At 37.0% G+C, this 12454-nt stretch overlaps 1 protein-coding gene across 2 annotated transcripts in view; it reads left to right on the top strand.

The window, feature by feature from the left end:
- The window catches only part of Prkg1 (protein kinase cGMP-dependent 1), a 1047684-nt gene that overhangs the window by 334793 nt on the left and 700437 nt on the right, over window positions 1-12454 (top strand). The window lies entirely within an intron of this gene.

Genomic DNA, 12454 nt, shown 5'->3' with positions numbered 1-12454 from the left:
TCAAGGAATTAGTTCCCAAAATCATGGAGGCTTAGGAATCCAACATGTGTATAGTTGGCAAGTTGCAGACCCAGGAGAGCTGAGGTGGCCATTTTTGGTGATAGTCTGATGGTCTGAGAACCCTGAGGTCCAGTGTACAAATGCCATCTAGAGACCAGTAGATTTCTGAAAGTTAGAAAAGACGGGTAGCCTAGATTAAAGAAGGCAGGAAGAGGAATTTCCTTCTTTATCAGTCTTTTATTTTGTTCTATTGTGTTTAATTGTTTCAATGAGGCTCAGCTTCATTACAAAGGCAATCTTTTTTTTTAACTGTGCCCACTAATTCAAATGTTCTTCTCATCTAGGATATCCTCACAAACACACCCAGGAGAGTGCTTGACTATGGCACCTCACATAACAAGTGGACACATAAACAACCACAGCACTCTTGTACTGTTCTAGTAAACAGTTCAAAGGAAATAAGATAAAAATACTTAAGTGTTTTGTGGGTTCAAAAACTTGGTTACCTGCATTAGAATATTCAGGGTCTCATTGTTGAAAGAAGGATTGTGACTTAGAGAATTCCATGATTTCTGTTTGTCAATAGAATTTACCAATAGAAAGAGGTCATCCAAGTGAATGGTAGCTCTGCCTTGTACAGATCTTGTCAGTGGGTGAACCGTGTGCATGTTAGCCTAAGAACTATGTAGTTGTGTTGAGTTTCACAAGCTGCCCTCTAGTTACATTTTGCATTGGCCTTGCAAATTGTTTGACCAGTCCCATCTCTACGGTTAGAAGCTCTTCCCATGCCATATACTCTTCTCCAAGATGACTTATCCTTTGCAAAAACATTTCCATCAGGAATAGTTAGTGCCATTCACTGCCAGCCCATTGGCATATTGTTAGCACAGACTGCCGGTCCAATACCAGATTTGTTATCTGTATTGACACTTTAGCTATCTGACACTTTCATATGATGACTATCTGAAAATCCAGATTTTAGCTTTCTTACTTACTTTCTTACTTACTTTCTTACCATATCGCATAAGTAAAATTACTTGTGTAGTTAGACCAACTTCACTTTTTTCATGTCTTCTAAACATATTAAATTATATTTTTATTTCTCTCTTTGTCTACTGTGTTCTAATGTGTTTCATTCTACTTGGAATTGTTTAAAATGCATTGGTTTTCTAAAATGCTTGCTACTACAAAGATATGTTATTACCAAGGATAAACATTTATTTAATGTAGGGCAGTTAGTGTGAAGTCATTTTTCCACTGGATCAAATTTTTTACAGTATAAATTAAGAATGTCTGCTTTGAAGCTGACACCAGTACCATACATTTGTGATTTCTCATTCATTTTCTTTATCTCAATGTATTTTCTCATTAAATTTTCTAACCTAAGAGTGGAAGAAATGGTGCAACCTGATGTTTGAACATAAAAACCAAGTTTTGTTTTAAATTATCTAGGACAGGTATCATCTTAGTGTTTTGAATTGTGACATTTATTTTTATAAGTAATATATCCCTTCTATTAAAAAATTCCTATTAGCATCACATATTGTCACAATTTGTGAGAATATTAGAAAGCATCTAATCTGCCATCCTAGCTTCACTAATGAGTTCACAGACAGCAGAACTGCACACAGGCAGTCTATGAATTAGCACACAAATCCCCCGAATGTCATTCCTACTCTCCTTTATTACACCACACAAATCTCTCTTGATGCTTAAAATCACTACGATTTCTTTTTTAATTTTCTGTCTCTAGTAAATATTTATATAGCCTTGAGCCTCAAGTTAAAGTTTAGCTTACCAAGGTCCTATGAATATGAAAATGAGAGACCTGTGGGGAAATGGTTAGCTTTTCTGTGAAAGGGCAACAGTGTTTTTGAAACATTCAGAGTCAGGTCTGCCTTTCCAATTAAATTCTCCTACCAAAGAATGTCTCCAGATGGTGTGACTACTTTTCTAACCTGTAACATTTTATAAAAACAAATTGCCCATCAAATGGTGTCAGCAAACTTATGTCAGACTAAATACATAATGAAAATAATGTAGCTGAATCTTGCGCTTAATGAGCAATACCAGCAAGGTGCTCTATGGAGAGGAGCTTTATTTTAGCTTCACACAGTGCTGGTATTTAATTTGCTGGGGGTAGCTTTGGGCTGGAGGAAACAAATACGTTTGCAATGAAGGCAAATTGTGAGTTGTTTGCAACCAACAACAGGTCTCACAAGGAGCCTTGAAAATAGGCAGCTGATTTCAAATTACAATATTACTCATATCAAAATATGTTTTCCTTTAAAAACCTGTCACCTATGTCATGCTTCAGGAATGTGTTTTACTTGTTAGGAGCAGGCTTTATAACTTACACTCTCCAATTATAAGATAAATTTGCCTCTGATATGATTAGGAAATGAACTTTTTGTTTAAATATTTCTTAAGAAAAAGTAAAACGGAACATCTTTAAAAAATAATTGTTTTTCTTCTTTCTTCATGACCAATTTGCCTAATGTCTGTAAAGTTCAGTTCATTACACAAGAAATCTTTTCATCTGACCCAAAGATGAGATGACTTATTGAGGAGTAACTGTTTTGTTCCTTATCCTGCTACCCCTCCTCACAGAATAAAAGCAGCCAGTCCTGCTTTAGGAAAAGAGCTCCACAGTTATGAGACCTAGAAGTAAAGCTTAAATACTGATCATATTTTGCAGTTCTCACAGTATCAAAAGAAAATCATTTTCCTTACATAAATTTCTCCCATGTTGATCAGCACCACAAGTATCTCTAGATGTTATCAGTCGGCCACTAGGAGGTATCCTAGGGCTGGCAGAAAGCTCTACATTTGAACTTTGATCTTCCATTTGTTGGGTATCCTACTAAGTTCTAGGCCATGTTAGTTAAACTTCCTTCCTTCCTCAGCAACTTAGGTATTCTACTAGTTTACTGATTATTTCCTATTCTATAGCTGCATTGTTAGTTGATGTATAAAATATATGGGAAGAAGAAAATTCTAGACTTAGACACCTCTTTCAGTGACTTTTCTCCTAGGAGTCCAACCTGACACTGTATCCCACCTTAAACAGAGAAGTGAAGGATTAACAACAGGTTGCTTTGATTCTGCCATATGCTTCTTCTTTGGCAGAGAACTATGCCATAGCTCCAAAATAATTTCAGTCCATCCCTGTACTCAGATTCGGAAAGAACGACATCCTTAGTAATTTCTTGAGTTTAGCCTTAAACAAGAATACCTGGTAAGCAACATGACATGTTTGGGATAAAGTCAACCAGTTGAGTTAAGCCCAAGTAAAGTGTTTCAAAACTCCTCACATGCATTTTAGTTGGTAGAACATTCAAGACAGAATCACCTAGAAAATCTTGTAAGTACAAGACACTGGGAATTCCATCAAATCACATACCACAGAGTTTATCTGAAATGACTCAATGGAATACTTGGGTCACGTTCATGGCACTGTCTTTATATGAACTATAGTTCATATGGCCTCAACTTCATAGTCTGAACACATCCCTGGAAAGTATATGCTGACTCAGTACAATGGTATATCCATATCAGGAAATTGGAAACGTGTTTCAAGATGATAGCCACCAAGCTTATATGTACAACTCAACTCTAGGTTATATTATCAGTTAAGTGGCCTCTTCATGGGGTAAGACTTAGTTTTGATTTCCTAGGATATGTGGGAAGATTACATAAGCTAAGGGATGAAGGTATGTACCACTGAGACAGTACCCAATACTTATTTGATGGACAATTTCTCTTTCCCTCATCATTACATCATACTCTTATGGTAAGGGGAGGGCTTCTTTGAAACAACAGATAAGAGTAGGAAATCTTGCACTTATTCAGGAGTTACTTGTCAGTTATTAAAGCATTGGTTGTTAGTGGGGGTAATTGCGTTCCATGAACACTGATCTAAGACTTACTTTTATTGTTACTACTGATACGTACTAAGTAGATATCTACTAAGTATATGTGCTGTTACATAGACAACAACACAGAGAAAAGAAAGTCCAATACAACAGAAAATTATCTGAGTCCAAGCTTCTATAGTGCTATAGTTAAGAAATCTTCCACGAAAGTAGTTGGTTTTCTGTTGGTTTGGTAAACAGCCTATGAAGTAGATGCAGACATTGTGGCATTGTGAAGTCAAGAGGCTGAGATCCCACAACTCATGGCAGAAAGTAGATGTAGACTAATCTGGAGCCTCGATTCTCCATCCTTGCTTTCTAAAGGCAGAGTCATGTTTAAAATTATTTCGTGCTACTCCTCCAGGGTGGCTTTATTAATTAATAATTGGAGGAATGATTACAAGACTTGTCTTCTACAGAATGAATGAGCTTTAACTGTTTGTGAAGGTACATGTTTAAAAAAAAAAACTAGGGATATTGTAACTGTGTAACTGGCTGTCATTGAATTGCTTTGTTTTCATTGGAGTTGGATGAGTGGTAAAGTTGCTAACCTGGCTGTGCTAGAGTCCTGATGGACTTACTCCCATGGTTCTCTTTGCTTTTAAGTTTCTGCTTGCATCCATGCTATATGTTACAATGCAACTGTTTGGGGAGATTTAGAGTTCTATCCTTTTAGGAAAGAATATTCACACTTTGGTTTTGCCTTTTGAGGTTTATGCACATTATCACTAAAGTGCATTATCATTTTTTTTTATCTGGTGTTAGGCAGGATTTTTATCCTCTTTGACTTAGGTGGTGTGCTCCAGGCAAAAAGGATTAGAGCTCATCAGAACTAACAGGGCTGACCTTGTTCCACTGTTTCCTTTCTTTCTTTTTTTTCCTGATAATCAAAAAGAAATAGGGGATAATAGAAACTAAATCAGTTGCTATTTGCAAACTGTTTACTTTCTCTGAATATTTTAGTCTCTTGTTGACATGAGCATTGGCCTTTATTTATTTATTTTTTTTGCTGTACTGGATAATTTATTTTATGTAAGGAATTTTCAACAACCACTACAGCATGTTCTGAATCACTCCAAACTCTATCTGGATAAAAATAAATGCACTCTTTTTCTCCAATAGATGTTTTCCTTTGTTCCTGGAAGTTATGATTAACTTTGATCTTTCCTCAGATCCATTGTATGAATCCTTGATAAATATGGGTACACACTAAAAGAAGTAGCCTAAACACATAAAAATACCACTGAAATGAAAACAAAAATGTGGTCTCACCTCTGGTCTTTGGAGTCTAAGACATCAGTCAAGTCAGCTTGTGAGGTCTTTGATCGGTTAAAAAATTACATATTTTTATCTAAATGGAAAGGAAAGCTGACCATAAAAAGGTGACAATTTAATGTATTCATTAAAAAGCAAAGGATACCACATGTGATGCTTCATCTACATAAAGATGAAGATTTCCTGATCAAAGTGAATGTTGATAATAAGGAATGGAATAAGGGCAGGCAGCATTGGCTTGAGAGTCCCTTTCACAAAGATTAATTCATTTGGTTTATTTATTTATCCATTTATTTATTTATTTCTGTCATAGTCCAAATGAATGGAAATATACCTTCATGCAGAAGTGCCAGCAGAAGACATTAGACACAGACTATTGTTTCATCATTGAACTGTGCTGCTTACATGGTACCATATGAATTGTTATTTTTTAATCATGAAATGTTCCTGACAGTAGCTATATTTGCATGCGTGTGTGCTCATTGTAGACACTGTCTACTGGAAACTCAGCTTGAAAATTGACTACAGAACTCAAAGCTAGCCTTTATATGGTTTTTTCAGAACATGGCAACTGGATTCCAAAACAAGAGTGCTTTCCCCTTCCCCCCCCCCCGCCCACCCCTCCCATTGCCACCTCCCCTGCCCAGCAAGTGTCTTAAGGGGGTGGATCCCAAGATACCTACCCTTCAAAGGCTGCATCTGAAACTGATGGAGGATCATTTCTTTCAGAGTTAATTCATTATACTTGGACTTTGACCAGGAGATTGTGCAGTATGGGCCTCAAGCTCATTTATAATATGCCATAGGAAGTCTCAAACTTCTTTGCAGATGTTCGATAATGCTTTATTGCTTATGCTTTCCATTTTCCATTTATTTGATTCTTACAACTACACGTTGAGACAGATCAACAGAGTGAAGCAGAAAAACATGTCCAAAATCGTCCAAGTGAAACAACTGATGATATCAATCAAAGGTCTGAACCCACAAGGTCTTGTTCCAAGACCACTATTATTCAGGGGTCATGTTCGTGTGATAATTCTACACATATTTTTCATTTGTATGCACAGTTTTTGGAAACTTGTTTTCCCTTTAAAAAATAATGTGTTTCTTTGGAAAATAATTTGAAGGAGGGTGAGAATGTTGAAGGAGGTGACACTGATCAAAGGACATTGCATTTATAAATTGCTTTGTTATATGGTACCTCCTGTATACAACTACCTAAAGATGATAAAATTTAAAAAAAAAGGCATAGATTTCTCAGAATTAGTATAGTAGATATTGGAAATTAACTTTATAATGGTCCAAATTAAAGTGGGATTTCTATTTTTTATAAGCATATGGTCTGAGGTGGACTGAGAATGTGGTGAAGGAAAAGAAGTCCAGAGACTAAATGCTATTTATTTATTATGGGCTACCTGGCGTCTGTCATAAACAGAACATCTTCTCCATCCTTTGAAGTTCCCTTTCTGCAAAATTTTGCATATGACCCACTAATGTTGCCATAGTCTCCTTCCCATATGGCGAGTATTGACATTTAGTTCTCAATGTACATCCCATTGCAGTAGTTTTCTTAGATCTTGTTTTCTTATGTGGGGTGACTAGGAGAATTATGATTCTCCTATTAGTTTAATGTAAGCCTATTCACAAATCCACTGCTTAATCTAAGAATTGTATGTTCTTTGTTTTCATACCTAACTTGGGTCAGAGAATCATAGCCACAGGCACAGCCAGGACTCAGATGCCTCTTTGAACAGACATCTGTTTCTTTAGCAGTATCTCTAGATTGGATAATATTGCTTCTAAGAGTTATAGAAAGTAGCACAGTAACAGAAAACTATAACCCAATATAATTAAAATAAAATAAAAATTGATCAGCTAAGCAAAAAGTGGAAAAATTAAAGAACTGAATAGATGTATTGTCTCACTATGAGATGAGTCTACTCAGGTATAATAATCCTAGCAGTGGTGGTGTGCTTTTTGAAGAATAGTGTTGAGATATGTGTAAAGATATTGATCATATCCTGTAATGCTGTGCCTGGCACAATTTTATTGTGGTTGAAAGGAAAGCTAGACAGCCTTTGAGGAAGACAGTCTTTGAGGAAGACAGCTATGACAGGAGAATTCCTGTCCTGCAGAAGATTAAGATTCCCATAACTATACAGATCTAAGTATTTTTGCCATGCAGTTTCCAAAATTTTCTGATGAAATTTACTTAGTTACTCAATATTGGTTAAATTGGACACTTCCCCTTAAAAAATTCTTTCCTTTTTTTTTGGGGGGGGTGTAGGGGGACCCGGTCGTGGAGCCTGAACTCTGGGCCTAGGCATTGTCCCTCAGCTCTTCAGCTCAAGGCTACCGCTCTACCACTTGAGCCAAAGTGCCACCTCCGGCTTTTTTCTTTTTGCTTATGTGGTGCTGAGGAATCGAACCCAGGGCCTCATGCATGCAAGGCAAGCGCTCTACTACTGAGTCACCTTCCCAGCCCTTAAAAAATTCTTATGAATTATATTTAAATAATTTCAATTGTCATGATAGAACAGATTTATTATAGTGATATATATTTTTTTGGGGGGGGGAGGAGTCCAGTCATGGGGCCTGAACTCTGGGCCTGGACGCTGTCACTCAGCTCTTCAGCTAAAGGCTAGCACGCTACCACTTGAACCATAGCGCCACTTCCAGCTTTTTTTTCTCTGCTTATGTGGTGCTGAGGAATTGAACCCAGGGCCTCATGCATGCAAGGCAAGCGTTCTACCACTGAGCCACCTTCCCAGCCCTATAGTGATAATTTTTAATCCAGATACATAAAGTCATTTCATAATAATCATTGTCATCAGAGTTTGATTCTTGCAGGAAAGGTGATAACTTGTGTTTGGATATTCTTCTTAATTTAGTAAATAAACCATAAGGAAAGAAGTTTTGCAAGACACCAGAGGCAATGAAAAGCAGGTTCTTTTAACAGAATCTTGTCAAATGTGTACATAGTGATTAGCAATGTGGACTGCTAAGGTGCACAATGGAGTCCATGTTGGGACTTAGCTGTGTTATCTTAGCCATGGAGCTTTGTATACTTAGCCATAAAATGGGAAAATAACACCTACATGGAAATATTGTCAGAGCAAAAGAGATCATAGGTATAATTCTCTTACCATATGTAAGATTTTGGTGAGTATTGGTAGTGCATATTTATGGCAAGATAACATTTGGAGTAGTTTCACTCCAACAAGTGAGTGGCAGGAATAGGATTAGGGTGAACCCAGTGAAATCACTTGGATGGAAAAAAAATGTAAGTGGCTACCCAAACTCCGTATTCATGAAAGATGCTATTTTTCATGACTATTTTAAAAAGCAATACAAAATATCCATAATAAGTTAAATATCAAAATGCCAAACAAAAACAGAATCTAGATTTCAAAGTGTCCAGTCTCAATGTGGACACAATTGTGAACATTTTCAGGCCAAAGTGAGTGCTCAATTACTACATCCTCCTTTTGGCTCTGGTTTGTAGTATTTTGACTTAAAGATTCAGTAATCTAGAATTCAAACCTGCCTAAGACCTTTAGAGCCAATGTTGTCAGTCCATGGTTACAAATATTTTCTAAGAACCTGTTTTTAATGTCTAAGATTTGCTTTCAGTTGCCTACGACAGAAACATCATGTGGAATTGTTGACCTTTCACAGTAGCACTAAAAACCTTGGCTGTAATGTCTCTAGGACACATTGAACAAGTATGACTTCCTCTTGCCTAAGGACCCTGGGCTTGGCCTTTGATTGCTGGACAGTTAGAGGGGACAGTTGAGCTTTAGTTGTGTGCATTTCTTCATACTTGAAGGTTTTCTCTGACTTCCTTTGACTGTTGCTGTAGGACAAATTTTGACCATCCTAAAAACCAAGAAACATCTCCGGAAATTGTTTCCTTTGTTGCTTTTAAATATTGATTGGATTCGAACAGAGGGGATATAATTAAACTCACAGCAGTAATCAAGTTTCTTCTTATAATAAGCCTTTTATCCTTTTACCTAACCTGCCACTGCTTTTCCTTGTTTCTCAGGGTTAAATGGCAGGGAGCCATTTGGCTCACCAGCTGTACCTTGGCAGGGCTTACCATGAATCAGATGTCTTGCTCCTCCTCGAAGGCAGAATGTGTTTCTAACTCAGGACTGCCTGAGTTTCAGTTTGCAAATGAGTGTGTGGTTTCTATGTTACTCTATTGGCAGCAGTTGATATATCAACCTAAATGATAGCCCTGGAACATGTGATTACGACAGTTTACAGACCTTCCCCCACTGTTCTGAACCTGCTATTATTCTAGACTGTTTTGTGCATCTTTAAGGTTACAATATTCATTCAGGGATCAAAGGTAGGATTAAAAAGCTCCATAAGGAACTGAAGAGCCAATTGTCTAGCAATGAGGGAAATATTTAAAGTCTATATGGGTTGTTGATGGTCCCCAGAATAGCATGTTTGATGATTAATTTTATATTTCAATTTGACTAGGCTCTGGGTGCCTGGACATTTAACAGGTTTCTGGGTGCCTGTGAATATAGTTTGAAATGAGGTTAGCATTTAACCTCAATAAACTAAGTAACGCTTACTGCTTTATCTCCTGATATGAGTAGATCTCAACCAACTAATTGCAGGAAAGAGGGATTCCTTTGATTTGACTTCCTTGGGACATTGTCTTTCCTGATTTCTAGATAGAACTGAAACAGAGGCTCTTTTTGGTTCTCAGGCCTGCCAATTTTCAGAATGGAACTTAACATTATTAGCCCTCCTGTTTGTCAGTTCTTTGGATTTTGAGTAGAGCTGTGCTCTCTGCTTGTCTGGATCTCCAGTTTGCCAGCTGGGACTTCTAAGTTTCCAGAAATCACTTCAACCAATTCCTTATAATAAATTAATGTATACACACACACACACACACACACACACACACACACACACACACACACACACAGCTTATTAGATGTATTTTCCTAAAGAACCATGATTAATATAGAATGCTACCTATCATTTGGAAATTCACTATAAATTAAGAAATTTGGCTGTAGAACATTAAATTGTTAGAGGAAGAAGCAATGAATGTATCCATGAGTAGGTCGAAGATTATAGAGAACATTCTTTTGAGTATCTGAAACCCTTTATGTGAGGAGAGGCTCCTGCTCACAAGAAGAGTTGCTTTCCTTTTGTAGAAGGAAGAAAAGGTTAATTATGTTTTCACTATCATTTTTCATAGCATGTAGAGTATAAGCCCCATATCCTGAGTTTTAGCAATCAGCCTACACCTTCTAAATTTTAAATATGGAGCTTGTGACCTAGAGAGTTGGGTCTGTGTGGAATTCTTTTTGAGGATGATTCAAGTGAGAGAGCAGTATCCAGTTTCTAGGGGTAGCAATGAAACAACTTCAGTCCATCAATATCTAAATCTAGTGCTGTTGACATACAATGTCAAGGGCTAGGGGCAAAGGCATCCTCACGGGAGGGGGGAGTTCTGTGCTGTGATTTGGACTGTAGGGCTACTGGCTGCGTGGCTGCCTTCATTTTCCACTACATTTTCACATCTGATTCTCCAGCTTTCATTGGCAATTATCTTAAGTAATGAATTCATTTTCTGTTACATTAGCCAATCATTCTCAGTCATTTATAGTTAAGAACCAGGTCTAATTCATTTCCTTATTATTTCTTGAGTCTCTACTATGTGCTAAGTTCTCTTCTAGCTAGGAGAGAGAAGAATGAAGATGGTAGTCAAGACCCTTTCTCCCATGAGATTCCACTCTTTCAGGGAAAATTAATCAATCAATAAGAAAAGAAGAATACAAACAAGGGAAGACTACCTCAATGTAAGTGAAATGGAGGAAGTAGCATAGGATTGTGGTCCAGGAAAGACTCTCTGAGGAAATAACCTTTATGTTGAAACCTAAATGTTAAAATTAGGAGACGCTACACTGATAGTGGAGATGAGCTCACAGTGAGAGTGATGCTTAGTTCAATACCATAAAACAAGTTCAATGAATATAAACAAATTCACAGAAATTTTGGAGTTCTACTAACCCAAACGTACAAATGAATAAAGGAACAAATGTAAAATGTTTTTCAAGCCTTTACTGAAGGCTTGTGAATAAATTCAGCACAGAGAGAACCAATTGCAGGTAGAAATGAGTGAATGAGTTTCTGTTTAAATGTGAATTCTGAGACATGTTTTAGCCCCTCGTTAGTTCTTTATAGTGTTTCTTATCTCATATTTTCCAAGACCAATTTTCTTATACATCTTTCTCATCTCTCACTGGGCTTTATCTGTGGTGTGTATTAAGAGAAGGGACTGGGGAGCTCATGGTACTATTTTCAATTAGTGGCTTTCCTCAGATCTATAGAGATGGGGTTGGATAACAATTTCCATTTCATTCAAGAATAAGAATGACTAAGGGAAAACCATGCAACAGAGCAATGATATGTTCACTAACTTTGAGACAGACCCCTATAAATATTTTTACATGGAAAAGTATTCATGAGTAAATTTCTTTAAAGACTAACAGTCGAAAGACAGCAAAAGAGATCCTTTTATATTTCCTATAGCCATGTAATAGATCTAAACTATTATTTCCAAAAATCATTAACATAATATTTTGTCTTCTGTTTGTGATGGCCTAAAATCCATGCATAGCTTCCATTTAGATCCTATGTGAACTCCCATTGTCACATGTCAAATGCTGAACAGCCATTTTGGCTGATGGCTGCCATTTGGAAAAAGCAAGCTTAGCAAGGGACTGACCTTGCTCTCCTTTGCTTGGAGGGAGGAAGTGGAATAAGTCACCCTCGGTGATGCTTTCATTCCTAGCTGTATGCTTCTGTGTAGTTCTGTCTTCCTTTGTTAGTTCTCTATATTGACTCCCACTTTTTCTCAACAAAATGTTTCCTCTCCTGTCCCTTAGAACGTTCTGTAGCATAGTTTTAAAGCATTTTCAAGCTTCCTTTGTTAAAGTCTTACTTGGTTTCTTTACAGTTCCCTTTCTTGGTGATTTAATTTTCACCTTATCCTTCACTTAGGAAAGCAGTATTAGAAACACAATGAGTCCCTCTGACTCAGTCCACACCCTCCTTTGTCAAATGTCCCCTTCCCCTCATAATTAAGTCTTTATAAAAGGAATCAGAAGTGTCTTTCTAGGATGCTTTAAACACAAAAATAGACATACTTGAAGGGTTTCTCTTTATAGTGTTAAAGTTTTTTTTCCTTTTTGAGTCACATACTGATTTGTGTTTTATATTAATATTCG

This window comes from Dipodomys merriami, unplaced genomic scaffold (assembly GCF_024711535.1).
Source record: "Dipodomys merriami isolate MVZ:Mamm:240054 unplaced genomic scaffold, mDipMer1.0.p SCAF_14, whole genome shotgun sequence".
NCBI lineage: Eukaryota > Metazoa > Chordata > Mammalia > Rodentia > Heteromyidae > Dipodomys > Dipodomys merriami.
Note: the sequence above shows the minus strand (reverse complement) of the source record. Positions and strands in the feature narration are given on the sequence as shown.